The sequence below is a fragment of the Triticum urartu genome, chromosome 4A (assembly GCF_056163025.1).
Source record: "Triticum urartu cultivar PI428250 chromosome 4A, HENAU_Tu73, whole genome shotgun sequence".
NCBI classification, from domain to species: Eukaryota; Viridiplantae; Streptophyta; class Magnoliopsida; order Poales; family Poaceae; genus Triticum; species Triticum urartu.
The window spans coordinates 225,768,584-225,796,205 of record NC_141876.1 but is presented as its reverse complement, the minus strand read 5'-3'; positions in this window follow the sequence as shown (position 1 = coordinate 225,796,205).

Genomic DNA, 27,622 nt, shown 5'->3' with positions numbered 1-27,622 from the left:
ACTACTATCGGAGTAATGGGCCACGGGTAGCGCAACATGAGCCCCAGAACCTTTCAAGACATCGGGGCCGGTTGTGCCCCTCAAGACGTCAAGATAGAGCTCTGCCTTCTGGCGACCGGCTGGCCGAGCGGCTGACTCCCGGAAGGCAGCCATGCTCAGGAAGGCGGCTCCAAGGCCGGCCGACTCCTAGCAGACGGCCTCCAGAGAGGCCGACTCCTAGCAGTCGGCCCATCGCGCCCTCAAAGTTTGCGCCCCTCGTTGAGAAGACAAGACAGGGTGTGGCCACAGTGTAGCCCATTCCCCCGTATCCAGGGCCGGGCGTGGCCACAGTGCTCCGTACAGGCGGAGATCTCCGCCTGGCACGGCACTGTTGACACTCCGCCCCTGACATCATTCCTTACAGGTGAAGCCCAGTTCCCATGACCACTTGTCGGTACGGCTCGAAGACGATGGGCCCTGCCGATCAGCGAGAGCCCGGAAGACGGCGGGTTCCTCACCAGTCGGAACCAAGGGAGGCCGGCTCCTAGCAGTCGGCATGTTCCTTCCTCGGGGCTCCATGCACCATTAACCAGATAAGACACGGGGTGGCTACAGTGATCTCCCACCAGGCGGCGGGACTGTAGCCACGCTCCCCTGACCAAGCAAGCGTCATTAGTGTCGGCGTTCTGGGAACGGGGGTCCCAAGACTTGCCTGCCTGCGGCCTGCGGTGTGACTGAGCCAGCAGGCTGTACGGCCCATCTTCACCAGCAAAGCATCCAAGACCCTCGCGAGGGTCCAAGCCTCATGAGGCAGATGATGCAAGGCCTCCTCTGGAGTAGCCTAGCCAGGCAGGCTCGCGAGGAGCGGAGATATCAAGGCGAGGCAAAACTCACGAGACCCTCGTGATGTGAGCCATGACACACGACACCAGGCGGGCGCCAGCGCGCGCAGCGTCCTTATTTCCTCTTTGGTGCAAAGGAGGCCGGCGCAGGCGAAGAGTGCCGAGGCATCAGGCAAAGGTTGCTATATTGGTGCAACGAGACCAAGACCAGGAGGACGGCAAGATGGAGGTCATCGTGGAGCCCAAGACAGCGTCACCGCCAGAGTCTTTTGCTGGCGAAGACCACTTTTGTCAGGATAGATTTTACTAGATGTCCCCCTTCAAATTGGCCCGCCATTGTTGGCTCCCTTCCTGTTCGACATTTGGGAAGAGGACCAGGGCCAATATAAATAGGACTAGCCACCACCTTAGTAAGGGACGGATCATTCAGACCATCCTCACACACACAAGCTCACCGAGCTCCAGAACACCTCAACCTCAGGAGGCTGTTCTTCCCTTGTACTGTTCATCATCAGCCCTAGAGGCAATCCACCACCACCACACTGGAGTTGGGTATTCGCCACAACAGTGGCCCGAACTAGTATAAACCCCGTGTCTTTATGTGTTGCGAGTTCGTCAAGTTCCTCCGCGATATCTTAGCGACCTAGGGCATATATTGGTAGGAAGGAAAGACTACTACGTGCGCACCCCAGTGTTCGAACCTTAAGGATTTGCCGGAACCCCACATCCGACATTTGGCATGCCAGGTAGGGGTGCGCCGGGGCTTCTCTCCACCAACCAGTGCCCCGTACCACCGCACTACGCTCCCATGGAAGGTGCCTCGCCACCAACCTCTGCGGCCAACACCAGCAGCAAGGAGTCTGGGTACCGTGCCCTGGCCCCCGCTCTACGGCGAGTGTAGTGGCCGGCCAAGTTCAGGCCGGAGATGCCGCCGCGTTATGACAGCGCGGCAGACCCGGCGCCGTTCCTGCTGGCGTACGAGGAGGCCGTCCTCGAGGCCGGAGGCGACGACAAGATCATGGCCAACTAGTTTCCGATGGCCCTCACCGGTGAGCCACGCGCCTCGCTGCTCAACCTCCCGGGATCCACGGTGGCATCCTGGGGGGAACTCCGCAACCTCTTCACCGCGCGCTACGCGATGTCGGTGCACCACGCAGTCGTGGCACTGCTAGGTGGCTCCCAAGCACCGCCTTCAGATCGCCACGTCAAACCTTTCTTCCGTCAGATTGGGGCAGCCTTCAAGCGCCCAGGGGCTCCGTCGGGTTGGGCTGCGCCGGAGGCCGACCTCACCTTCGGCTCGGAAGACCACCCCGGCTCCACCGCCGGCTCCATGATGCTCCCGATGCTCTGCACGCCCACCATCTGCAACGTGGCCGTCACCAAGACCCTCATCGACGGCGGCGCCGACCTCAACTTGCTCTCGGTAGAAGCCTTCAGCCTTCTTCATGTGCCGCTCGAACGGCTCGGCCTCAACAAGCCCTTCACAGGAGTGGGTGGTGGAGCGGCCCACTCTCTGGGGCAGATCCGCCTCCTCGTCACCTTTGGAACGCAAGACAACTATCGCACCGAGCTGGTGGACTTTGACATCGCCTGCATCGGTCTCCCATACAATGCCATCCTCGGGTACCCGGCTCTCGCTCAGTTCATGGCGGCGACTCACCCAGCCTACAACCTCATGAAGATGCCAGGGAGCAAGGGCGCCCTCACCATCAAGGGGGACACTAAGGAGGTCGTGTTGGCGCTCAGGCTCGCCTTCAAGACCGCAGAAACAGCACAGCCAGCCGGCGTCGGTACACCCGAGGCCAAGGAAACCGCGCCCACCAAGAAGAAGCAGCTATTCACTCAGGACAAGGAGGAGACCAAGTAGGTGCCGGTCGACGAGGACGGGACTTCAAGAGCCACCATCACCATAGGAACCGGCCTTGACCCGGGACAAGAAGAAGCTTTGGTGAGGTTCTTGCGCGTGAACAAGGAGATATTCGCATGGGGCCCAATCAGCTGGTAGGGGTCCCGAGAGAGGTAATCCAGCATCATCTAAGGGTGTACCCGAACATACGCCCCGTGAAGCAACGAGAAAGACGGTAGTCCACTGAGAAGCAGGCCTTCATCGTCCAAGAGATGCGCAAGCTGGAGGCGGCAGGTACCATCCGAGAAGTTCGATACCCCGAACGGCCGGCGAACCCCGTCGTAGTATCGAAGAAAGGCAGGAAGGAACGGATCTGCGTCGACTTCACCAACATTAACAAAGCGTGCCCCCAAGATCCGTTCCCGCTTCCACGCATCGACCAAATCATCGAATCCACCGCCAAGTGCGACTTGCTATGTTTCCTGGAAGCATTCTCAGGATACCACCAAATCAAGATGGCGGTGGAGGATGTGGAGAAGACAGCCTTCCTGGCACCATGCGGGGTGCACTGCTATACATGCATGCCCTTCGGGCTGCGCAACACGGGCGCAACCTTTCAACGGTTGATGCGAATCGCCTGGGGGCGGCAGCTCGGCAGAAACACAGAGGCCTACGTTGATGACATAGTGGTCAAATCTCGCGAGGCGATGACGTTGATTCAAGACCTAGAGGAGACCTTCGAGAGCTTGTGCCAAGTGAACTTGAGGCTTGCCGGAGTTCTGGGAACGGGGGTCCCCAGACTTGCCCGCCTGCGGCCTGCGGTGTGGCTCAAGTGGGGGCCCAGCGCGGCCCATCTTCATCAGCTCAAGCTCAAGACCCTCGCGAGGGGCCAAGCCTCGCGGGGCGGATGACAAGAAGCTTCCTCAGAGGCAGCCTCATCAGGCAGGCTCGCGAGGAGGCGGAGAAATCAAGGCAGGGGTACCTCGCGAGGCGCCCGTGACGCAAGCCATGACAATCAAGACCAGGCGGGCGCCGGCCTGTGCAGTGTCCTTGTTTCCCCTTTGGTGCAAAGGGGGCAAGCACAGGCTGAGGCATCGGGCAACGGTTGCCATTCCGGTGCAACGAGACCAAGACCAGCAGAGCGGCAGGACGGAGGTCACCATGGAGCCCAAGACGGCGTCATCACCAGTACTTTTGGCAGCCGAAGACCACCTTTGGTCAGGATAACTTGTACTAGATGTTCCCCTTCAAAATGGCCAATTGTTGGCGCCCTTCCCGCTCATTATTTGGGGAGAGGCCCAGGGCCCCTATAAAGAGAGCTAGCCACCATAGAGAGGAGAGAGGAGAGACATCTAGAGATCTGATAGAGCCCTAGCAGAGAGAGAGAGAGAGAGGCGACTGAACTCACCCAAGCAGTTCATCACACCAGCTCAAGAACACCTCTCGCGAGGCTGTTCTTCCCTTGTACTATTCATCATCAGCCCCTGAGGCAATCCACCGCACCACACACTGGAGTAGGGTATTACACCACAAGGGTGGCCCGAACTAGTATAAGCCTCGTGTCCCTTGTGTTGTTCGTTGTTTTCAGCTTAGATAACGCGAGGAGATTGGATGTAGATCGGTAGGGGAGAGATCTCCGCGTGCACCCTAGTGTTCAAACCTCAAGGGTGTGCCGGAACCCGAAATCCGACATTTGGCGCGCCAGGTAGGGGGTGCGCCGGAGTTCTCCCTCCTGACGGCCCGCTCTCCCCCAACATTGCATCCCGCCCTCATGGCGGACAACGCGCCGCCCACTCCAGCAACGGATGCTGGCACTGGGGCCAGGGGGCTCCGGGCCTTGGCCCCCACCTTGTGACAGGTGCAGTGGCCGCACAAGTTCAAGCCCGAGATGCCGCTGCGCTACAACGGTGCGACAGACCCGATGATTTTCCTGATGGCGTACGAGGAGGCCGTCCTTAGAGCCGGGGGCGATGACCGGGTGATGGCCAACTGGTTACCCATGGCCCTCACCAGCGTCCCGCGCGCGTGGCTCCTCCACCTGCCGATAGCTTCTATCACCTCCTGGGAGGAGCTGCGTGACCTCTTCCTCGCCCGTTTTGCTGCACCAGCGCCGCCCGTCGTGGCAGCTCTCCTGGGTGGCTCCCAGGCACCACCCTTGAGCCATCACGTCAAGCCGTTCACTCGCCAGATCAGCACCGCCTCCAAGCGTCGAGAAGCCCGCCCGGGCTGGGTGGCGCCCGAGGCCGATCTAACCTTCGACTCGGAGGATCACCCCTTCAACCCCATCGGTTCGGGCGCGCTCCCGATGCTGTGGACCCCCACCATCTGCCAAGTGGCCGTCACCAGGACCCTCATCGACGGTGGTGCCGGCCTCAACGTGCTCTCGGTGGAGGCCTTCAACCTCCTCCACGTGCCGCTGGAGCGGCTCTGACCCAGCCGGCCTTTCTCGGGCGTCGGAGCTGGTTCCATCGCCTCCTTGGGACAGATCCGCCCCCCAGTGACCTTCGGCACCTACGACAACTTCGGCATGGAGTTGATCGACTTCGACATCGCCCCCATTGGCCTCCCCTACAACGCCATCCTCGGCTATCCGGCCTTGGCTCGGTTCATGGCAGCAACTCACCCGGTGTACAACCTCATGAAGATGCCTGGGAGCAGCGGCGTCCTCACCGTGTTAGGAGACACAAGGGATGCGCTGCGGCTGCTCCAGCTTGTTTTCAGGGTGGCCGCGGTGGCACAGCCCACTAGCACCGATGCCATTGAGCCCAAGGGGGCTGAACTGGCTAAAAAGAAGCAGCTATTCACCCAAGACAAGGCGGAAACCAAGCAGGTACCAGTCGATGAGGACGGGTCCACTGGCGCCACCTTCACCATAGGGGCCAACCTCGAGCCCGAGCAGGAGGAGGCCCTAGTGAGGTTCCTGCATGCGAACAAGAAGGTGTTCGCGTGGGAACCTGATCAGTTATGTAACACCCAGGATATGACTTTCCCAATATGTATTCCAACTATTGCCGTTTCCGGCCTTAAGTTATTTTATTTTCTCGGGTTCGGGTTTTCGCCTCCGTGTGTTGTTGTCGTTGTCATGCATCTCATATCATGTCATGATGTGCATTGCATTTGCATATGTGTTCATCTCATGCATTCGAGCATTTTCCCCGTTGTCCGTTTTGCATTCCGACGCTTCGTTCTCCTCCGGTGGTCTTTTCTACCTTTCTTTCATGTGTGGGGATTAAACATTTCCAGATTGGACCGATACTTGCCAAGCAGCCTTGGTTTACTACTGGTAGACCGCCTGTCAAGTTTCGTACCATTTGGACTTCGTTTGATACTCCAACGGTTAACCGAGGGACTGAAAAGGCCTCGTGTGTGTTGCAGCCCAACACCCCTCCAATTTGGCCCAAAACCCACCAAAACCATCTCCATCATCTAGAGCGTTCGATCACGATCACGTGGCCGAAAACCACACCTCAGTTGGACTCTCCTAGCTCCCTCTATGCCTATTTAAAGACACCCCCGAATTTCTCCTTCCCCTTCCTCCCGAAAACCCTAGATCCACTTCGTCCGCCGCCGCCGGACATTTTCGCCACCGACGGACGTGTCCGACTTCCGCCACCGCCGCCACATGGCACGCCCCCATTCGCCGCCGCCTCGCGCCCACATCGCCGCCGCTCCGGCCAGGGAGGCCCGGATCGGGCCCCCGAGGCCCAGACGCCCGCGCCGCCGCCCGCCTTCGTCTCCCTCCCGTGCGGCCGAGCGCGCCGCCCACCGCCGCCATTTCCGGCCGCCACCAAGCTCCTCCACGCCAGCGAACTCGGCGTCCGGCGACCCCGACTCTCCACCGGCCTCGCCCCGCCGCCACGCCGGCCCCGGCGACCGCCCGCGCCCCGCCGCCTCTCCACCGGCCATGCCGGCTCCGGTGAGCACCGCCCGCCGCCATCCACCGTCCTGCCTTCGTCGCCGGCGAGGTCCCGACGAACCTCGGGAGGCGTGCCCGATCCAGATCGGCTACAGTAACCCTAGATCTGGAGGTCCAAATTTTCCTCTAAGTCCCTGTTTTCCCAGATCCATATGCCCTTGTTCATCGCGCTATAACTTTGCATCCGTAGCTCCGTTTTGGGCATATAGCATATCAAAATGTTCGTCTCAGAGAGCACATCATTTCATTCCATTGCATCATTTTCATTTGAGTTCATCTTGATGCCCGAAATGCTGTTAGAAGAATGCTACTTGAGTTAATTGTCAGATCTGCTGCTCCATTTAGATACTTGTCATTTTTGCCATGATTATTGTGTGCATGATATGCCCCTGAGCTCTACATGAGTTTTGTTATATGTTTTGCCATCTATCCAGAGGTGCAACCCATGTATTTTTGTGATGTGTGTGGTGACTAGCACGAGCTTGCAAAGTGGAGCATTCGTTGCTGATTTCAGGGACTTAGCATTTCCACTAAGTCCTTGGACTATTTATCTCATTATCCCATATGTTCATGTTGTTTCCTAGTGATCTGTGCCTCTTTTGAGGATGATCAGTAAGGATGTTTTGTTAATCTTGTAGTGCTATATCCATCCATGTCTTTGTTTGCAATTATGGAGAACCCTAGCTTGAGTCAATCGAGCTCTACTTTTGTCATTTCATGAATCTGGGCAGATTGTCTACTTGTTAGCAATTTTGCCGAGGATGTTGTAGTTGATCCGTGCATGCTATGTTATTGTTCTTTCCATGTATAGCTTGTATTTTGTGTATTATTGATGAGTGTATGCTTAGATTGTCATGACTTGCTCTGTAGTGAGTGCATCGAGCTCGTAAACATGCCTACTTGATATCTGTTTCAGCATGCTCCAGTTTTCACTAAGTCTGAGAACTGATTATGTTTTTGCCATGTTCACATGCTTGCAAATGTATTTCCTGATCCCTTTTGGCTCAAGGTCACTAAGGGACTTTTGTTAAACTCTTTTAGTAGCTCCATGCCATGCTTTACTTTTCCATGTTCAGGTCCTGTAGCATATAGTTTTCATGCTCCAAAGTGTGCTACCTAATCTGAAATTCCAGACAAGTGTTAATTTCACTAAGTCTGAAATATGTTTACCAAATGCATTTTTCCCATGCTTGTTTGAACCTGTTAATGAATGAATTGGCCGTAGCTCAGTGTTCATCTTTTGTTAATCATCATGAGTGTATCCGTGCCATGTATTTTGATGCCATGTTTGGGTGCTGTAGCATGTTTTTCTTGTTGCATCTAGTCGGCTACTTGCTGTAAATCGCAGAACGTGGTCATATTTGAATCGCTTGCCATTTCCAAACCGTAACTCCGATTCCGGCGTTCTTTATATCGTTTTCAAGAAATTTCATCTCATCTTTCCAGTGCCACACTTGGTTTTCCAAGTTGAGGCCAGGTTCATGCATTCCTTGTCAAATCTTGCATATGCATCACATATTGCATCCCGCATAGCATATCATCTTTGCATCATGTTGTTTGAGTTCGCACGTGGTTGATTGTGTTCCGTTTGCTTGTTTGTCTTGTTTGGGTAGAGTCGGGAGACGAGTTCGCTAACGAGGAGCCCATTGAGTTTGCTTTCGAGGATCCAGTCAACTCTGACAACTTTGCAGGCAAGATGATCATACCCTCGAAATCACTTCTATCTTTGCTTTGCTAGATGCTCGCTCTTTTGCTATGCCTATGCTACGATGTCTACCACTTTCTTATCATTCCTCCCAAATTTCCATGTCAAACCTCTAACCCACCATGTCCTAGCAAACCGTTGATTGGCTATGTTACCGCTTTGCCCAGCCCCTCTTATAGCGTTGCTAGTTGCAGGTGAAGATTGGAGACCGTTCCTTGTTGGAACATTATTTACTTGTTGGGATATCATCATATTATCTTGTTATCTTAATGCATCTATATACTTGGTAAAGGGTGGAAGGCTCGGCCTCTCGCCTAGTGTTTTGTTCCACTCTTGCCGCCCTAGTTTCCGTCATATCGGTGTTATGTTCAAGGATTTTGCGTTCCTTACGCGGTTAGGTGATAATGGGAACCCCTTGATAGTTCGCCATGATTAAAGCTTCTCCAGCAATGCCCAACCTTGGTTTTACCATTTGCCACCTAGCCTCTTTTTCCCTTGGCTTTTCGGAGCCCGAGGGTCATCTTATTTTAAACCCCCCCGGGCCAGTGCTCCTCTGAGTGTTGGTCCAAACAGAGCCACTTGCAGCGCCACCTCGGGGCAACTCGAGGGTTGGTTTTAGTTGTACGTAGTGTTCATCTGAGTGTGCGCTGAAACGAGATATGTGCAGCTCCTATCGGGATTTGTCGGCACATTCGGGCGGTGTTGCTGGATTTGTTTTAACCTGTCGAAGTGTCTTGTAGAACCGGGATACTGAGTCTGATCGAAATGTCTTGGGAGAAGGTCTATTCCTTCGTTGACCGTGAGAGCTTGTCATGGGCTAAGTTGGGACTCCCCTGCAGGGATTTGAACTTTCAAAAGCCGTGCCCGCGGTTATGGGAAGATGGGAATTTGTTAATGTCCGGTTGTAGATAACTTGAACCTTAACTTGACTAATGAATCAACCGTGTGAGTTACCGTGATGGTCTCTTCTCGGCGGAGTCTGGGAAGTGAACACGGTGTTAGATTAATGCTTGCCGCAGGATGCCCTCTAGTTTCTCGATCGCGCTTTGCCTCCTCTTCTCGCTCTCTTTTGCGAACAGGTTAGCCACCATATTTGCTAGTCGCTTGCTACAGCTCCACATATTTACCTTGCCTTACCTATAAGCTTAAATAGTCTTGATCGCGAGGGTGCGAGATTGTTGAGTCCCTGTGGCTCACAGATTACTTCCAAACCAGATGCAGGGCCTGATGATTCCGCTCCAGGTGACGCGCTTGAGCTCAAGTGGGAGTTCGATGAGGACTCTCAACGATACTACGTGTCTTTCCCTGATGATCAGTAGTGGTGCCCAGTTGGGGGTGATCGGGACCGTGTCGCATGTTGGGTTATCTTTTACTTTGGCGCCGTAGTTGGGCCATGAGTGTTTGGATGATGTAATGCTATTTTATGTACTTCATTGACGTGGCGAGTGTAAGCCAACTATGTTATCTCCCCTTTTATTATCTATATTATTACATGGGATGTTGTGAAGATTGCCTAACTTGCGACATATGCCTTCAATGCGATTATGCCTCTAAGTCGTGCCTCGACATGTGGGAGATATAGTCGCATCGAGGGTGTTACAAGTTGGCAGGGGTCCCAAGGAAAGTGATTCAGCATCACCTCAACGTGTGCCCCAATGTGCGCCCCGTGAAGCAGAAGGCGAGGCGGCAGTCCACTGAGAAACAGGCTTTCATCGTTCAAGAGACCCGGAAGCTAGAGGCTGCAGGAGTTATCCGCGAGGTCCGCTACCCTGATTGGCTGGCTAATCCGGTCGTTGTGCCAAAAAAGGGAGGAAAGGAGTGCATGTGTGTCAATTTCACCAACCACAACAAGGCCTGCCCGCGGAATCCATTTCCGCTCCCCCGCATTGACCAGATAGTCGACTCCACCGCAGAGTGTGACCTATTGTGCTTCCTAGATGCCTTCTCGGGCTATCACCAGATCAAGATGGCGGTAGAAGACGTGGAGAAGACGGCTTTCCTGACCCCGTGTGCAGTGTACTGCTATATGTGCATGCCATTTGGGTTGCGCAACGCAGGCGCAACCTTTCAGCGGCTGATGCACATCGCCTTAGGCCGGCAGCTCGGGAGGAACGTTGAAGCTTACGTCGATGACATTGTGGTGAAGTCTCGTGAGGCAAGAACCCTGATACAGGACCTGGAAGAAACCTTTGCGAGCCTCAATGAAGTGGACCTACGGCTCAACCTAGAGAAGTGCATGTTTGGAGTCCCCTCGGGCAAGCTCCTGGGTTTCCTCGTGTCCCACAGGGGCATCGAGGCCAACCCGGAGAAGGTCAAGGCAGTCGAAGACATGATCCCGCCAAGGACCCTCAGAGAAATGCAGAAGCTCACTGGGCGTGTAACTGCACTGGGGCACTTCATCTCCAAGCTGGGGGAACGAGCGTTGCCCTTCTTCAAGCTAATGAAGAAAAAGGGCCCCTTCGAATGGACTGAAGAGGCCGACAAGGCATTCCAAGACCTCAAGAGGTACCTTACCAGCCCACCAGTGATGGTAGCTCTGCGTCCTCGGGAGCCCCTAGTGCTCTATCTTTCAGCCACCCCCTACTCCGCTAGCGCAGCCCTGGTGGCGGTCAGGGAGGAGCGTTGTGCCAAGGCCGCATCGACCGTCCGAATTGAAGCAAAGCAGGGCTGGGAGGGCCTCGCGAAGGCCGCAACCACAACCGGAAACGAACAGCCGCAGCAGGAGAACGCACCCGGAGCAGGAGAGGCCTCTTCAGGCGACCAAGCACTGGGGGCTCCGTCGTCTCAAGAGACGCCTCGACCTATGGAGGACGCAAGCTGCGCCAGCACCCTCAACCTCGTCGAGCATCCCGTGTACTTCGTCAGCACGGTGCTACGGGACGCAAGGGCATCGTAGCCCATGCCTCAAAAACTCCTCCTCGCGCTACTAGTGGCCACACGCAAGCTGCGCCACTACTTCCAAGGCCATCCCATCAAAGTCGTCTCAGCATACCCCTTGGAATGAGTACTCAGGAGCCCCAACTCAGCTGGGAGGGTCGCTGAATGGAACATTGAACTACATGCATTTTAGCTAGAATTCAGTACGACCAGAGTCATCAAGGGAGCCGCACTTGCGGATTTCGTGGCAGAATGGGCAGAAGCGCTGGGTCTCGAGGCAGGCGAAGACTGATCACTTTCCTCGGGAAGTGAAGCACCGGATGGCAGGGTCATGTACTTCGATGGGGCGTTCTCCCGACACGGTGTGGGAGCTGGCGCAGTGCTCGTATCCCCTACCCAGGACAAACTCAACTACGCCGTACAACTCTGCTTCCAGCATGGAGAAAAGGTCTCCAACAACATAGCGGAGTACGAAGGCCTAATAGAAGGCTTGAAGGCCGCAATTGCCTTAGGGGTAAAGCGCCTCATCATCAAGGGCGATTCGCAGCTCCTCGTCAACTTCTCCAACAAGATATACGAGCCAAAGGACGAGCACATGGAAGCCTACCTCGCTGAGGTTCGCAAGATGGAGAAGCAATTCTGGGGGATGGAGTTGCAACACGTGCCCCGGGGCACCAATCAGGAAGCTGATGACATTGCCAAGAGGGCATCTCGGTGGCTACCTCAGGAGCCTGGCGTCTTCGAGGAGCGGCTCTTCAAACCCTCGGTGGTGCCGTCACTGTCGAGCATGGCGCAACCAAGGGAGGAGCTCCCTCAGCCGCCTGCCTCAGGAGCCCCGGTCTGCGGCCCGGCCTCAGGGGCACGCCTGCTCCTGGTGTTAGAGCCTCAGGAAGGGTGTTGGATCCCGGAGCTCAAGAACTACCTGATGCAAGGGACTCTGCCGGAGAACGAGGAGGAAGCGGAGCGTGTGGCGCGGCAGGCCACAACTTATTGCATCAAGGATGGAGAGCTCTACAGGAAGTGACCAAATGACGTGTCCTTACGTTGCATCTCCCGAGAGCAAGGGAAGGAGCTACTGGCGGACATACACGGCGGAGACTGCGGGCACCACTCGTCGTCACGAACCCTCGTCGGCAAGGCGTTCCGTAGTGGATTCTAATGGCCCACGGTGCTCGTCAACACCGTTGAGCTGGTGAAGGCTTGCGAGGCCTGCCAGTTTCACGCTAAGCAGATCCATCAGCCTGCGGGAGGTCTACAGACTATACCCCTCTCAAGGCCGTTCGCAGTTTCGGGGCTGGACATTCTGGGCTCGTTTCCTCGGGCGCCAGGGGGCTATCGCTACCTCTACGTCGCTGTGGACAAGTTCACCAAGTGGGCTGAGGTGGAAGCCATCCGCACAATCCCGGCAGGCTCCGCGGTCAAGTTCATCAAGGGCCTCGTGAGCCGATTTGGGGTGCCCAACCGCATCATCACCGACAACGGTTCGCAATTCACCAATAATCTCTTCAAAACATATTGTGCTAACCTTGGAACGCAGATATGCTACGCTTCGGTAGCACATCCCCGGAGCAACGGCCAGGCCGAGCGAGCCAACGCGGAGGTCCTGAGAGGCCTCAAAGCCAGGACCTTTAAGAAGAAGCTAGAGACCTGTGGTAGGGGCTGGTACGACGAGCTCCAGTCCGTGATGTGGTCAATCCGCACAACTACGACCAAGCCGACTGGCGAGACCCCGTTCTTCCTCGTCTATGGAGCAGAGGCTGTTCTACCTCACGAGGTCAGGCGTCGCTTTGCACGGGTCCTGGCGTTCGACGAGACGCAGCAGGACGCCATGCGGGGCATGGATCTCGTGCTGGGGGAGGAACGCCGCCGAGAAGCCGCGCTGCGAGCGGCAAGGTATCAACAGGCGATGCGACGATACCACTGCCGCAACATCCGCCCCAGAACTCTTGAGGTAGGGGATCTCGTACTCAGACGGGTTCTCTCCAGGGAGGGGCTGCACAAGCTCTCTCCCATGTGGGAGGGCCCGATCAAGCTTGTTCACGTCTCCAGGCCTGGCTCCGCGCGCTTGGAGACCACGGAGGGGGTACCCATCTAGAACGCGTGGAACATTCAACATCTCCGGAGGTTCTATCCCTGAGTGAGGCCTAGCACCTAGGAAAGGGCCGGTGCCTGTGAAGAAGGCAAATGCCTGTGAAGCTAGCGTGTTTTGGGAAAGGCCCGGTGCCTGTGAAGAAGGCCAGTGCCTGTGAAGCTACCGCATTTCGGGAAAGGCACGGTGCCTGTGAAGAAGGCCAATGCCTCTGAAGCTCGCCGCCCGTGACACTCTCACGTAATAATGAGTGGGGCTGTACACGCCCCGGAGTCTCCGGAGTGCCGCCCTCGGGCCTCGGGGGCTCCCGCCCACGCCCAGTGGTAGCACTTAGCTCCGTGCTGGTGAGAAGACGTCGAAGACTAGAATAGGTGCCGGACACGGCTTTTCCATTTGCTTTCTGCAGTTGGCTTGTTTATTCCCATTTGAAGTTTTATTGAAACTGTTGACGTTCCTGGCTTGTGACTCTTTATCTTTTTCGCTCGCTTGCCTCGTTTTCTCTCGCACAAGTCTCGTGAGGGAGGTTCGTGGGCGCCCTCGCGAGTGTTTTCTGCCTCGATCATTTGGAGCTTTCCTATCCGAGTCCTCTGCGGGAGCACCCCTCCCAGTCCGTGCCTCACGGGCATCGCGACACGAGCGCAGGACCAGGGCCGATCACCCCCACAACCAAGACCGAAAGTTACCCCCCCCCCCTACTGATCCTTGCAGGGCACAAAGCGCACGGCGAGGCCACAGCCTCGGGAGGCGAGGACCGCATCAAGCCCCACCGAGCTAAAATAATTCCCGCACATGGGTGCACGGCGCGGGAACACAGCGCAGAAATAGCGGAAGCAGCACGGTGGTTAACAACAGCAGTTCTAACACGCCCCCACGGGGCCCTATACTACCTTCTATTTCTGTGCAGGAAAAGAAGGAAAACAAAATGGGCGCGATTCTCCCTGCACCAACCCACAGCGAAGGTTCGAGCTGGTCCTGGGGCTCGGGCGGATCCCTCCTCTCGCTTTGCCGGGGTGCGACGGCGAGCTGACCCACTACCTTCACCCAGGCGGGCGCGACGGCGTGGGGGGTGGTCGCGGCCACCGCTGGAGGAGCTGCTGCCTGAGAGGGAGTCACCGAAGCTCAGAGAACCCCGAGCACCGACGCCTGTACGCCTGTCACCGTCTTCATTCTGGTCAATACCGGTGCTGGGCAGGCGGCCGCGGTCGTCGTCTTCGGGACAGCACCCAGCACGGCGATCGTCTTCCCCGAACACCCTCACATAGAGGGTGGCGTCGCCATCGAACTTGAAGTGCAAGGTGCACCACCGGCCCAGGACGCGCGTGCGGGCAAACGTTAGCCAGCCGTGGGTCAAGGCCCCATTCCCAGAAACGGAGACCTCTAGCGAAGCCCAGGAGGCCCTGCTGCAGCAGCCGTCCGCCTGGAGCCAGAAGCCGCACCGGGCGCTGGCCGGCAGATCACCTACGAAGAAACGGGGGAGCTGGAGCCGGGTGCTGGTTGGGTCCACTGACCACACGATGAACTTTGGCAGCACCTCTGCAGAGCGAAAGCGTGGCCTAGGGGGGCGCAGCCACGGCGTGCCCCCCATCGGCGGCCGGGCGCTCACCACCGCGCAAGGAACCGCCTCCATGGCCGCGGGAGGCCACTACGGGGACCGTGGAATATTTGTGAGGGAGGCCTCTGCCGCGCTTGGTCGGGGAGGAGTCAGGCCCTACCTGGCAGGCCTTTCCTTTCTCCGCAGCCGAGAATCTATTTGGAGCCATGGGAACGGCGAGTAGGCAAGAAGAAGAAAAGGAGCAGCAAGAAGGGATGGGCTGAAGGGGCTCACGCAGGCCCGTACTTATAGCCGGAGGAGCCCAACCGCCGAGCACCATGATCGCAGGTAATCATGACCGGTCTCTCTGCATGAGGGACTTGTCAAGTCGTGCGGCCGCCGAGGCGTCGTGGGAAGCGCAGACGCCCATGACCAATCAATCGCCACGCGGCGCCCAAGGCCGCGGGCTATTGGGGCCCACGACGCTCGCGCTTGCCTCTTTGCTTCCCTGCTAGGCCAAGCCCGGGCGCGCCTTGGGCCCGGGAGCTACTGTCGGCGTTCTGGGAACGTGGGTCCCCAGACTTGCCCGCCTGCGGCCTGCGGCGTGGCTCAAGTGGGGGCCCAGCACGGCCCATCTTCATCAGGTCAAGCTCAAGACCCTCGCGAGGGGCCAAGCCTCGCGGGATGGACGACAGGAAGCTTCATCAGAGGCAGCCTCATCAGGCAGGCTCGCGAGGAGGCGGAGAGATCAAGGCAGGGGTACCTCGCAAGGCGCCCGTGACGCAAGCCATGACGATCGAGACTAGGCGGGCGCCGGCCTACGCAGTGTCCTTGTTTCCCCTTTGGTGCAAAGGGGGCATGCACAGGCCAAGGCATCGGGCAAAGGTTGCCATTCCGGTGCAACGAGACCAAGACCAGTAGAGCGGCAGGACGGAGGTCACCGTGGAGCCCAAGACGGCGTCATCACCAGTACTTTTGGCAGCCGAAGACCACCTTTGGTCAGGATAACTTGTACTAGATGTTCCCCTTTAAAATGGCCAATTGTTGGTGCCCTTCCCGCTCATTATTTGGGGAGAGGCCCAGGGCCCCTATAAAGAGAGCTAGCCGCCACAGAGAGGAGAGAGGAGAGACATCTAGAGATCTGATAGAGCCCTAGCAGAGAGAGAGAGAGGTGACTGAACTCACCCAAGTAGTTCATCGCACCAGCTCAAGAACACCTCTCGCGAGGCTGTTCTTCCCTTGTACTATTCATCATCAGCCCCTGAGGCAATCCACCACACCACACACTGGAGTAGGGTATTACACCACAACGGTGGCCCGAACCAGTATAAGCCTCGTGTCCCTTGTGTTGTTTGTTGTTTTCAGCATAGATCACGCGAGGAGATTGGACGTAGATTGATAGGGGAGAGATCTCCGCGCGCACCCCAGTGTTCGAACCTTAAGGGTCTGCCGGAACCCGAAATCCGACAAGGCTTAACCCGGAGAAGTGCGTGTTTGGTGTCCCCTCTGGCAAGCTACTGGGGTTCCTCGTATCCAACAGAGGGATCGAGGCGAACCCGGAAAAGATCAAGGCCATCGAAGACATGAGCCCACCGTAGACCCTCAAGGAAATGCAAAAGCTAGCAGGGTGGGTGACCGCGTTAGGCCGTTTCATCTCCAAGCTAGGCGAGCGCGCCTTACCCTTCTTTAAGCTCATGAAGAAGAAGTGCCCGTTCAAGTGGACCCCAGAGGCCGACCGGGCCTTCCAAGACCTCAAGAAATACCTCACCAGCCCCCCCCCCCCCCAGTGATGGTGGCACCGCGGCCTCTCGAGCCTCTGGTGCTCTACCTCGCCGCCACCCCGTACTCCGCCAGTGCGGCGCTGGTAGCAGTTCGGGAGGAGAGCCAAGACAAGGGTGTGCCGCGCCAAGCAAGAGCTGATGCAGCGGGGGGTCGGGAAGGCGCGGCAAAGCCATCAGTGGCGGAAGACCAAGCTCAACAGGGCAACATCGCAGAAGCTCCTGAGGACGGTCAGGTCTTAGGAAACCCACCACCTCGGGGTATACCACAATCTCCACGGGACCCGAGCCCCAACAGTGTGCCAGCCATCGTCGATCACCCGGGGTACTTCGTCAACACCGTACTGCGGGACGCGAGGGCGCGCTACCCCATGCCACAAAAGCTCCTGCTCGCACTCTTGGTGGCCTCACGCAAGCTGTGGCACTACTTCCAGGGCCACCCCATCAAGGTCGCCTCAGCCTACCCATTGGAGAGGGTGCTCAGGAGCCCTAACTCAGCCGAAAGGGTTGTTGAGTGGAACATCAAGTTGCAAGCATTCCAGTTGGAGTTCAGCACTACCAGGGTCATCAAGGAGCCGCGCTCGCCGATTTTGTGGCAGAATGGACAGATGCCCCGGCTCTTGAGGAAGGAGAAGACCGGTTCACCTCCCCAGGCAGCAAGGCACCAGACGGCTGGGTCATGTATTTCGATGGCGCCTTCGCGCATCAGGGCGCGGGGGCTGGAGCAGTGCTCATCTCTCCCACTCAGTACAAGCTCTACTACGCCCTGCAACCCTGTTTTCAGCACAGCGAGAAGGTCTCCAACCACATCGCAGAATACGAAGGCCTCATAGCTGGCCTGAGGGCTGCGGCGACTCTAGGGGTGAAGCGCCTCACCGTCAAAGGCGACTCGCAGCTCCTTTTTCATCAACTTTTCCAACAACATGTATGAGCCGAAGGACGAGCACATGGAGGCCTACCTCGCGGAGGTGCGCAAGATGGAAAAGCAGTTCTCGGGCCTGGAGCTGCAGCACGTGCCCCGGGGCTCTAACAAGGAAGCCGATGACATCGCCAGGAGAACATCCAAGAGGCAACCGCAAGAGCCCGGCGTCTTCGAAGAGCGGCTCTTCAAGCCATCAGCTTCGCCACCTCTTTCAAGAATGACTCAGCCTCGGGAGGAACTCCCACAGCCCCCGGCCACGGGATCCCCAGCCTGTGGCCCAACCTCAGGAGCTCGGTTGCTATTGGCGCTCGAGCCCCAGGAGGAGTGCTGGATCAAGGAATTCAAGGAGTACCTGATTCACGAGACGCTGCCGGAAAAGGAAAAGGACGTGGAGCGCGTGGCCCGGCAGGCCACGGCATACTATATCCAAGACGGTGAGTTATACAGGAAACGACCGAACGATGTCATGATGCGCTGCATCTCCAGCGATCAAGGAAGGGAGTTGCTGATTGACATACACGGTGGTGACTGCGGAAATCACTCATCGTCATGGACCCTCATCGGCAAGGTGTTCCGCAGTGGGTTCTATTGGCCTACAGCACTCAACGATGCGGCCGAGCTGGTGAAGTCCTATGAAGCTTGCCAATTCCACGCCAAGCAAATCCATCAGCCTGCTCAGGGCCTCCAAACCATCCCGCTCACATGGCCGTTTGCGGTCTGGTGGCTGGACATCCTAGGCCCGTTTCCTCGGGCTCCAGGCGGCTACCGCTATCTCTACGTCGCCATCGACAAGTTCACCAAGTGGGCGGAAGTGGAAGCCGTCCGCACCATTCCAGCCGGCTCTGCTGTAAAGTTCATCAAGGGCCTCGTGAGCCGCTTCTGGGTCCCCAACCGCATCATCATAGATAACGGTCCGTAGTTTACTAGCAACCTCTTCAAAACCTACTGTGCTAACCTTGGAATGCAGATCTGCTACGCTTCGGTGGCCCACCCCAGGAATAACGGTCAGGCCGAGCGCGCTAACGCGGAGGTCCTGAGGGGCCTCAAGACCAGGACCTTCAAGAAGAAGCTAGAGGCCTGCGTTAGGAGCTGGCATGACGAGCACCAGTCTGTGCTCTGGTCCATCTGAACCACTGCCACCAAGCCAACGGGCGAGACTCCATTCTTCCTCATCTGCGAAGCTGAAGCAGTCCTTCCTCACAAGGTCAAGCATCGCTCTACACGGGTCCTAGCATTCGACGAAACGCAGTAGGATGCCATGCGGGGGATGGATCTCGTGTTGGGGGAGGAACACCGTCGCGAAGCCGCGTTGAGGGCAGCAAGGTACCAACAAGCGCTGCGGCGATACCACTACTGCAACATCTGCTCCAGGACGCTCGAGGTGGGAAACCTTGTCCTGAGGCGGGTCCTCTCCAAGGAAGGGCTACACAAGCTTTTGCCCATGTGGGAGGGCCCGTTCAGGGTCGTCCATGTCTCCAGGACGGGTGCAGCGCGCCTGGAGATGCAGGACGGGATACCTATCCAGAACACCTGGAACATCCAGCACCTCCGGAAGTTCTATCCATGAAGCAAGGCCCAGAGCCTGAGAACCAAGGCCCATAGCATGAGAAGAAAGGCCCAGAGCATGTGAAGAAGGCCCGGTGCCTGTGAAGAATCGCCGCCCGTGACACTCTCACGTAATAATGAGTGGGGATGTACATGCCCTGGAGTCTCAGGAGCGCCGGCCTCAGGCCCTGGGGATCCCTCCCACGCCTAGTGGACAGCACTTAGCTCCGCGCTAGTGAGAAGACTTGAAGACTAGATTAGGTGCCGGACGCGGCTTTTCATTTGCTTTCCGTAGTTGACTCGCTTTTCCTCAATCAAAGTTTACCCTTGGCGTTCCTTGCCAATTTGATTCCCTCGCCTCTCACTGCATTTTTGCCTGCTCGAATTTGCTCGTGTTCTCTCTCTCGCATGCCTCACGAGGGGGCTAGGCAGGTTCCCTCGCGAGCATTTTTTCTCCTTTCTTCCTTCTCACGAGCCACCCTCATTCGAGCCCAAAAGCTGGCGCACCTCTCCTAGTCCGTGCCCCTCGGGTACCGCGACACAAAGCGTCAGGTCAGGGCCAGGATGAATGGCAAATATTTTAACGCACTTCCTAACGAGTTTTTTGCAGTTCCTGAGTGAATGCAGGGCACCAAGGCAAGAATGCGAGGAAATAAACGCTTTGTGAGGAAGAGGACGTCCTGAGTATACCAGGTTAAGTTATCTTTGCGCAAAATAACGACACAGCACGAGAACAGCACGCATACTGATATAACCAAGGAACCATAGTTTGATACACGCCCCCCGTGGGCCCATGCTAGTTTCATTCTTGATGCAGGAAAAGAGAAAAACAAAAGTAGCGTTGTAGCGATCCGCGAGGACAGGCACCTAGCACTACCCCGAGCCTAGCCAGATCCTTCCTCACGCTTCACGGAGGTGCGGCGACGAGACGACCCACTGCCACCTTGAAAACGGGCATGGCGGCTGGGCATAGCTGCCACTGCTGGAACTGTAGCCAGAGGAAGAGCCGCCGTAGCTGGACGAGACACGATCGCCGACGAGGGCGAGCTCGCCCTCGTCCTCGTCACGACCATCCCCAAGGCCGAGTACCTCCTCACCGTCATTCGCCTCGGGGCAGTACCCGACGCGATGACCATCTTCCCCAAACACCCTCACATAAAGGGTCGACCCACTATCATACCTGAAGTGGAGGGTGCACCGCCTGCCCAGGCCGCGCGCGGGCGAATATCTGCCAGCCGCGGGCCAGGGCTATGTTGCCCACGGCGGAAGTCTCAACCGCAACCCAAGAGGCCTTGCTGCAGCAGCCATCCGCCTGCAGCCAGACTCCGCCTGGACCAGAGGCCGGCAGTTCGCTGGCGAAGAAGCACGGGAGTTGGAGCCAGTTGCCGGCCGGTTTCTCTGACCAGACGACGACCTCCGGCGACACCTCCGCCATGTGGAAGCGCGGACAAGGGTGCCGCACCACCATTGCGCGCCTCCCCTCATGAACTGGACTGCCATGGCTGGGATGACCCACTCCGCGTGCCGTGGCACCATCTCGACAATGGCCCACGGCGGGGGTCGCGGCATGTTTACGCGGGCGGCCGCGGCCGCACTTGGGCGCCGGGGAGCCGGGTCCCTCGCGAGGGGCTTTCCCCTTCTCGGTGGCAAAGAACTTCCTTCATGGTGCCATGGGTGTCACTGCAAGTGATGCAGCAAGGAAGGAGCAAACAACCAAGGAAGAGATGGGCAACGTGGGCTCCGCCCCCTCCCCATTTATAGCAAGGGAAGGCCAACCGGCGTCTCCCACGATCGCAGGTAATGATGGTTTTCCTTGCATGTCGCAGGGACCTGACAAGTCGAGCAGTTGCCGAGGCAATGTGGGGAAGCGGACACGCCCACGTCCAATCACCCACCACGCTTCAATCGAGGCCGTAGGCTTTTGGGGCCCGCGGTGCTCCGAACTTGACACTTGGCTTCGCCACGAAGCCAAGCCTGAGCGCACGTTGGGCCCGGGGGCTACTGTCGGCGTTCTGGGAACGGGGGTCCCCAGACTTGCCTGCCTGTGGCCCGCGGCGTGGCTGAGCCAGCAGGCTGTACAACCCATCTTCACCAGGAAAGCATCCAAGACCCTCGCGAAGGTCCAAGCCTCGCGAGGGGGACGACGCAAGGCCTCCTCTAGAGTAGCCTAGCCAGGCAGGCTCGCGAGGAGCGGAGATATCAAGGCGTGGCAAACCTCACGATACCCTCGTGACGTGAGCCATGACGCACGACACCAGGCGGGTGCCAGCGCGCGCAGCGTCCTTGTTTCCTCTTTGGTGCAAAGGAGGCCAGCGCAGGCGAAGAGTACTGAGGCATCAGGCAAAGGTTGCTATATTGGTGCAACGAGACCAAGGCCAGGAGGACGGCAAGATGGAGGTCATCGTGGAGCCCAAGACAGCGTCACCGCCAGAGTCTTTTGCAGGCGAAGACCACTTTTGTCAGGATAGCTTGTACTAGCTATCCCCCTTCAAATTGGCCTGCCATTGTTGGCTCCCTTCCTGCTCGATATTTGGGAAGAGGACCAGGGCCAATATAAATAGGACTAGCCACCACCTTAGTAAGGGACGGATCATTCAGACCATCCTCACACACACAAGCTCACCGAGCTCAAGAACACCTCAATCTCAGGAAGCTGTTCTTCCCTTGTACTGTTCATCATCGGCCCTAGAGGCAATCCACCACCACTACACTGGAGTGGGATATTACACCACAACGGTGGCCCAAACCAGTATAAACCTCGTGTCTTTATGTGTTGCGAGTTTGTCGAGTTCGTCCGCGAGATCTTAGCGAGCTAGGGCGTAGATTGGTAGGAAGGAAAGACTAAGCACGCACCCAAGTGTTCGAACCTTAAGGGTTTGCCGAAACCCCACATCCGACAATTAGCATCACGGTAATAGTAATCCGTAGCCGGCAAGACCAGTGAGCGGCGGAGGCAGCCTGGGCTCCGTACCAGACCAGCCGGCGAGGCCCACCAGGCGGCGGGGCCCAGTAGTCAGCGGAGAAGCCGGCGACCAAAGAGACTGACAGGCGAGTCCTACACCCGGCCAGATTACCATTGTACCCCTGGGGGGTAGGCCTATATAAAACCCCTAGGGCACCCATGCAAAGGGTTGGAACCTGTTAGAATTAGACTCACACCTAGGGGGAGAGGAAAGCAGGCCTTGCCTTCTTCTACCTCTAGCATACAGCTCGAGGAGCACCATTGTACTCACTAGTGCCTTAGTGATCATGCGGACACCCTACAGAGCAGTACTAGGGGTGTTACTCCTAGGAGAGCCCTCAACCTGGGTAAAGTGCGCCGGCATTCGTGTCTACGCCTTATCCCGCTTCCAGGCACCGGCGATGTTCCACTCGCTCCCACCATGATAAGCCATCGATTGGCATATGTCGCACCCAACCCTCGACACTGATCCCCCCTTCTCCGCCTTCTTCAATGCCGTGCTCTCCCACAATCAGATCCATATTTTGCACCTGGATCCCCAATCAGTCGCCCTTCTTGCTGTCTTCGCCTTCGTTTGCGAGGCTGCTACGTCTTGAGCTTGCGTTGCTTTTCCCCGAAGAGGAAGGGATGATGCAGCAGAGTAGCGTAAGCATTTCCCTCAGTTTTTGTGAGCCAAGGTATCAATCCAGTAGGATCCCATGCTCAAGTCCATCGTACCTGCACAAAGCGATAGCTACTCGCAACCAACGCGATTAGGGGTTGTCAAGCCCTTCACGATCACTTACGAGAGTGAGATCTGATAGATAGAATATTTTTGGTGTTTTTGATATAAGGATGCAAAGTAAAAAGTAAAGGCAAAGTAAATAGCAAAACAATGTAAAAGTGATGGAGATTGATATGAGGAGAATAGACCCGGGGGCCATAGGTTTCACTAGTGGCTTCTCTCAAGAGCATAAGTATTCTACGGTGGGTGAACAAATTACTGTTGAGCAATTGATAGAACTGTGCATAATTATGAGAATATATTGGCATGATCATGTTTATAGGCATCACGTCCGTGACAAGTAGACCGAAACGATTCTGCATCTACTACTATTACTCCACTCATCGACCGCTATCCAGCATGCATCTAGAGTATTAAGTTAAAAACAGAGTAACGCCTTAAGCAAGATGACATGATGTAGAGAGATAAATTCGTGCAATATGAAATAAACCCCATCTTGTTATCCTCGATGGCAACAATACAATGCGTGCCTTGCTGCCCCTTCTGTCACTGGATAAAAGAATTCAGAGAAGATTCATGCATAAAAGAATTCAGAGAAGATTCAAATATTATTCATAGATAGACTTGATCATAAACCCACAATTCATCGGTCTCAACAAACACACCGCAAAAAGAAGATTACTTCGAATAGATCTCCACAGGAGAGGGGGAGAACTTTGTATTGAGATTCAAAGAGAGAGAAGAAGCCGTCTAGCTACTAACTATGGACCCGAAGGTCTGAGGTAAACTACTCACACTTCATCGGAGAGGCAATGATGATGTAGAAACCCTCCGTGATGACGGCCCTCTTCCGGCGGAGCTCCGGAATAGGCCCCAAGATGGGATCTCGTGGATACAGAAAGTTGCGGCGGTGGAATTAGGTTTTTGGCTCCTGTTCTGATCGTTTGGGGGTACGTGCGTATATATAGGAGGAAGGAGTACGTCGGTGGAGCACCGAGGGGCCCACGAGGCAGGGGCGTGCCCTAGGGGGGCGCGCCCCCCACCCTCGTGACCGCCTCTTTGATCCCTTGCAGTAGGATCCAAGTCTCCTGGAAGTTCGGTGAGAAAATCACGTTTCCGAAGATTTTATTCTATTTGGACTCCGTTTGATATTCTGTTTATCCGAAACACTGAAATAGGCAAAAAACAGCAATTCTGGGCTGGGCCTCCGGTTAATAGGTTAGTCCCAAAAATAATATAAAAGTGGAAAATAAAGCCCAATATAGTCCAAAACAGTAGATAATATAGCATGGAGCAATCAAAAATTATAGATACGTTGGAGACGTATCAGGCATCCCCAAGCTTAATTCCTGCTCGTCCTCGACTAGGTAAATGATAAAGAGAATTTTTGATGCGGAGTGCTACTTGGCATAATTTCAATGCAAATCTTCTTAATTGTGGTATGAATATTCAGATTAGAAAGATTCAAGACAAAAGTTTATATTGACATAGAAAATAATAATACTTCAAGCATACTAACAAAGCAATTATGTCTTCTCAAAATAACATGGCTAAAGGGAGTTATCCCTACAAAATCATATAGTCTGGCTATGCTCCATCTTCCCCACACAAAGTTTTTAAATCATGCACAACCCCGATGACAAGCCAAGTGTAAGTGCATCTAGTGCCACCCCTAGTTGGTTTTGGAGTATTGACGACAAACCTAGTTGAGGGACTAATGTGTTTGTGAGAATTGCAGGATAACACAGGTAGAGGTCCCTCATTGATTCGGTTTTACTACCAGAGATGACCCCTAAAAATGTATGAAGACATTGAAGCCAAAGGTGGTATATGAAGATATTCACATTGAAGACTATGACAAAAGAAGACACGTTATGAAGCCTATGGAGCTCAAAGACTTAGATCTTTCGTAGTTCTCTTTCTTTTGTGTTGAGTCATAGGAACCACCGTACTGTTAAGTGGGGTCCAGGAGAACCAGTCAGAATGACTGAAGTGATGCCTAAACCAAAAACCTATGTCTTCGAGTGAAGACAATGAGAGCGAATCTTGTCCAGAGTCGGACAAGTCAGCTTTGCTTGTAGCCCAAGTAAGTTGCCATGAGAGTTTGAAATCTGACCGTTGAGACACGCGTCAGTTCCTCGGTGACCCAGGGTCATTTCGGACAAATCAGGTCGGGTTGCCAAGTGGCTATAAATAGCCCACCCCCTACAACCATAAATGGTGGGTGGCTCAGATTTCAGTGCACGGCTTTTGTCGTTTGAGAGCAACCCACCTCGAAGCCTTCGAGAGAAAATTTCTAGTGAGGAGAAAAGCCCTAACCACCCAAAGCCAGAGAGAATTGGGCATCACTTAAGTCTTCTTATCTGTGTGATCTGAAGACTTATTACACTTGAGGACTGTGCATCCCCAGACGGTTAGGCGTCGCGTTCAGAGCATCCAAGAGACATTGTGGATTGCCAGTGAACGAAGCCTGTGAAGGTTTGGGAGTCTACCTTGAAGACTTACCAGAGTGATTGGGCGAGGACTATGTGACCTTAGCTCAAGGAAAATACGGTGAGGACTTGGTGTCCTGAGCTGCGTGTTCAGGACTGGGTGTCCGGGACTGTGTGTCCTAAGGTTTAAATACCTAGCCGCTCCAACCAGACGTACAGTTGTCACAGCAACTGGAACTGGTCCAACATATCATTGTCTTCGGCGAGTCACTGGTTTTATCTTCACTTCCTTTTTCCTTACTGTTACTCATTGTGAAGCCATTGCATGCTTGCTCTATCTTTTGACTTCACAACGTGAATGTATGATCTTTTTGGCTTCATAACTTCTTCCTACCTGATCCTTATTACACTGCAGCTGTTTGTCATTGTGCTTTCAATCTATTGATTACTTGACCATGGCTTGCCTAGTGTAATCTAACTTCTGCTGCATAGTAATAGGAAAAATCTTCGCTGTTTGTCTTCATAACTCCCACGTTTTGAAGACTTTCTTAAAAATCACCTATTCACCCCCCTCTAGTCGATATAACGCACTTTCAATTGGTATCAGAGCAAGGTGCTCCCTTGTTCTGTGTGATTCGGTTTAACCACCTAGAGTTTTAGCTATGTCGACTGCAGGGATAATCAAAGTCTCCGCTGCGTGCCCCGTCTTTGATGGAACTGAATATCCCTACTGGAAGAATAAGATGTGCATGCATCTTGAAGCCATTGACGTCGACCTATGGTATGTCGTCGAGAACGGCGTTCCCAAGGCTGGAGAAGGTGTCACTGCTGCTGATGTCAAGAAGTTCACTCAACTGGACTCTACTGCCAAAAATATCATCTGTGGTCATCTGACAAAAGGACAGTATGGCCGTGTGAGTGCCTTGAAGACATCCAAGCTGGTCTGGGACTGGCTCTCCAAGGTCAATGAAGGCATCTCAACCTAAAGAGATCAGAGAATCAGTGTTCTTCACAACCTCTTCAACCGCTTCAAGCGAAATGACAATGAGAATGTCCAGCACACATTTGACCGGCTCACTGACATCACAAATGAGCTTCAAGCCCTCGGCGCCACTGAGATCACCAAACATGAAATCGTCAAGACGCTGCTGAGATCACTTGATAGTTCGTTTGACATCCTAGCCCTGATGATTCAAGAACGTCCTGATTTCAAGACACTCGATCCGTCTGACATACTTGAGAGGCTCAACACACATGATTTTCAGCTTTCTAAGAAAAGAGATATCTACGGTCGAAACTATGGGCGAACTCGTGCCTTGAAGGCAAAAGCTGTTTCCTCATCTGAAGAAGAATCTGACAGCAGTTCTGATCATCCTGAAGACATTGGAAGGGAACTTGCAATGCTAGTGAAGAAGTTCCAAAAATTCACCAAGGAGAAAGGCTTCAGAAAATCTTCACGATCAAGCTCAAGGAATGATGAAGCTTCTGCTCATGAGTACAAGAAGAAAACATGTCACAAGTGCAAGAAAAGTGGACACTTCATCTCTGAGTGTCCACAGTGGGACAATGAGAACAGAAGGAAGAAGAAGAGCAAGGAATATGATTCTGACGACAAGAAGAAGAAGAAATACTCAAAGTCTTCTTCCAAGTCTTCCTCAAAGTCTTCATCACACAAGAAGAGCTCATCTGGCAAGGCACGTGCGTTTGTTGGCAAGGAAATGGATTCAGAGGAGGAGTCCGCTTCTGAGGAGGCAGAGGAGGAGTCTGAGGAGGAGTCTGATTCTGGCATTACGAGTCTGGCTACAGCATACGTCGCCAAGTCCATCTTCAACACTGAAGACAATGACTTCATCACCGACACCGATGCAAATGACAAGAACGACTCCACTCCTACCTACTGCTTCATGGCACGCGGTGCCAAGGTAAACACACGCACTACTCGCTATCAAACATCTAGTGACGATGACTCTGACTGTGATTCAAAACCCAGCTACAAAACACTTGCTAAAATTGCAACTGAACAACAGAAAGCTATGGAACATATTCAAAAACTGTTAGACAGAAGCGATGATCTGTTGGGTGCTGAAATGACTCGATCTGAATCCTTAATTGAAGACATAAAAAATCTTCACGTTAAGTATCAGGAACTTGAAGATCGTCTTGATACTCTCTCAACAACTCATGAAAAGCTTTCCTATGATTATCTTCAAAGGAAGCAAGAACTTGAGAAATTGAGAGCGGCTCATGAAGATCTTCAAAAGGAAAACGAGTCACTTCGTGCCGAACAGATCAGTTCCGCTCAGGAAGGATTTGAACCACCATGTCTTAAATGCATTGAGCGTGATAATGCTACTTCTGTTGCTGAATGTTCCACTGCTACTGCTGTTGCAATATCTTCAACTGTTCATGTGGTAACTAACCCCTCTGCTGAGGATACCACTGCTATTGCTGATGAGAATGCTAGGTTGAAGACA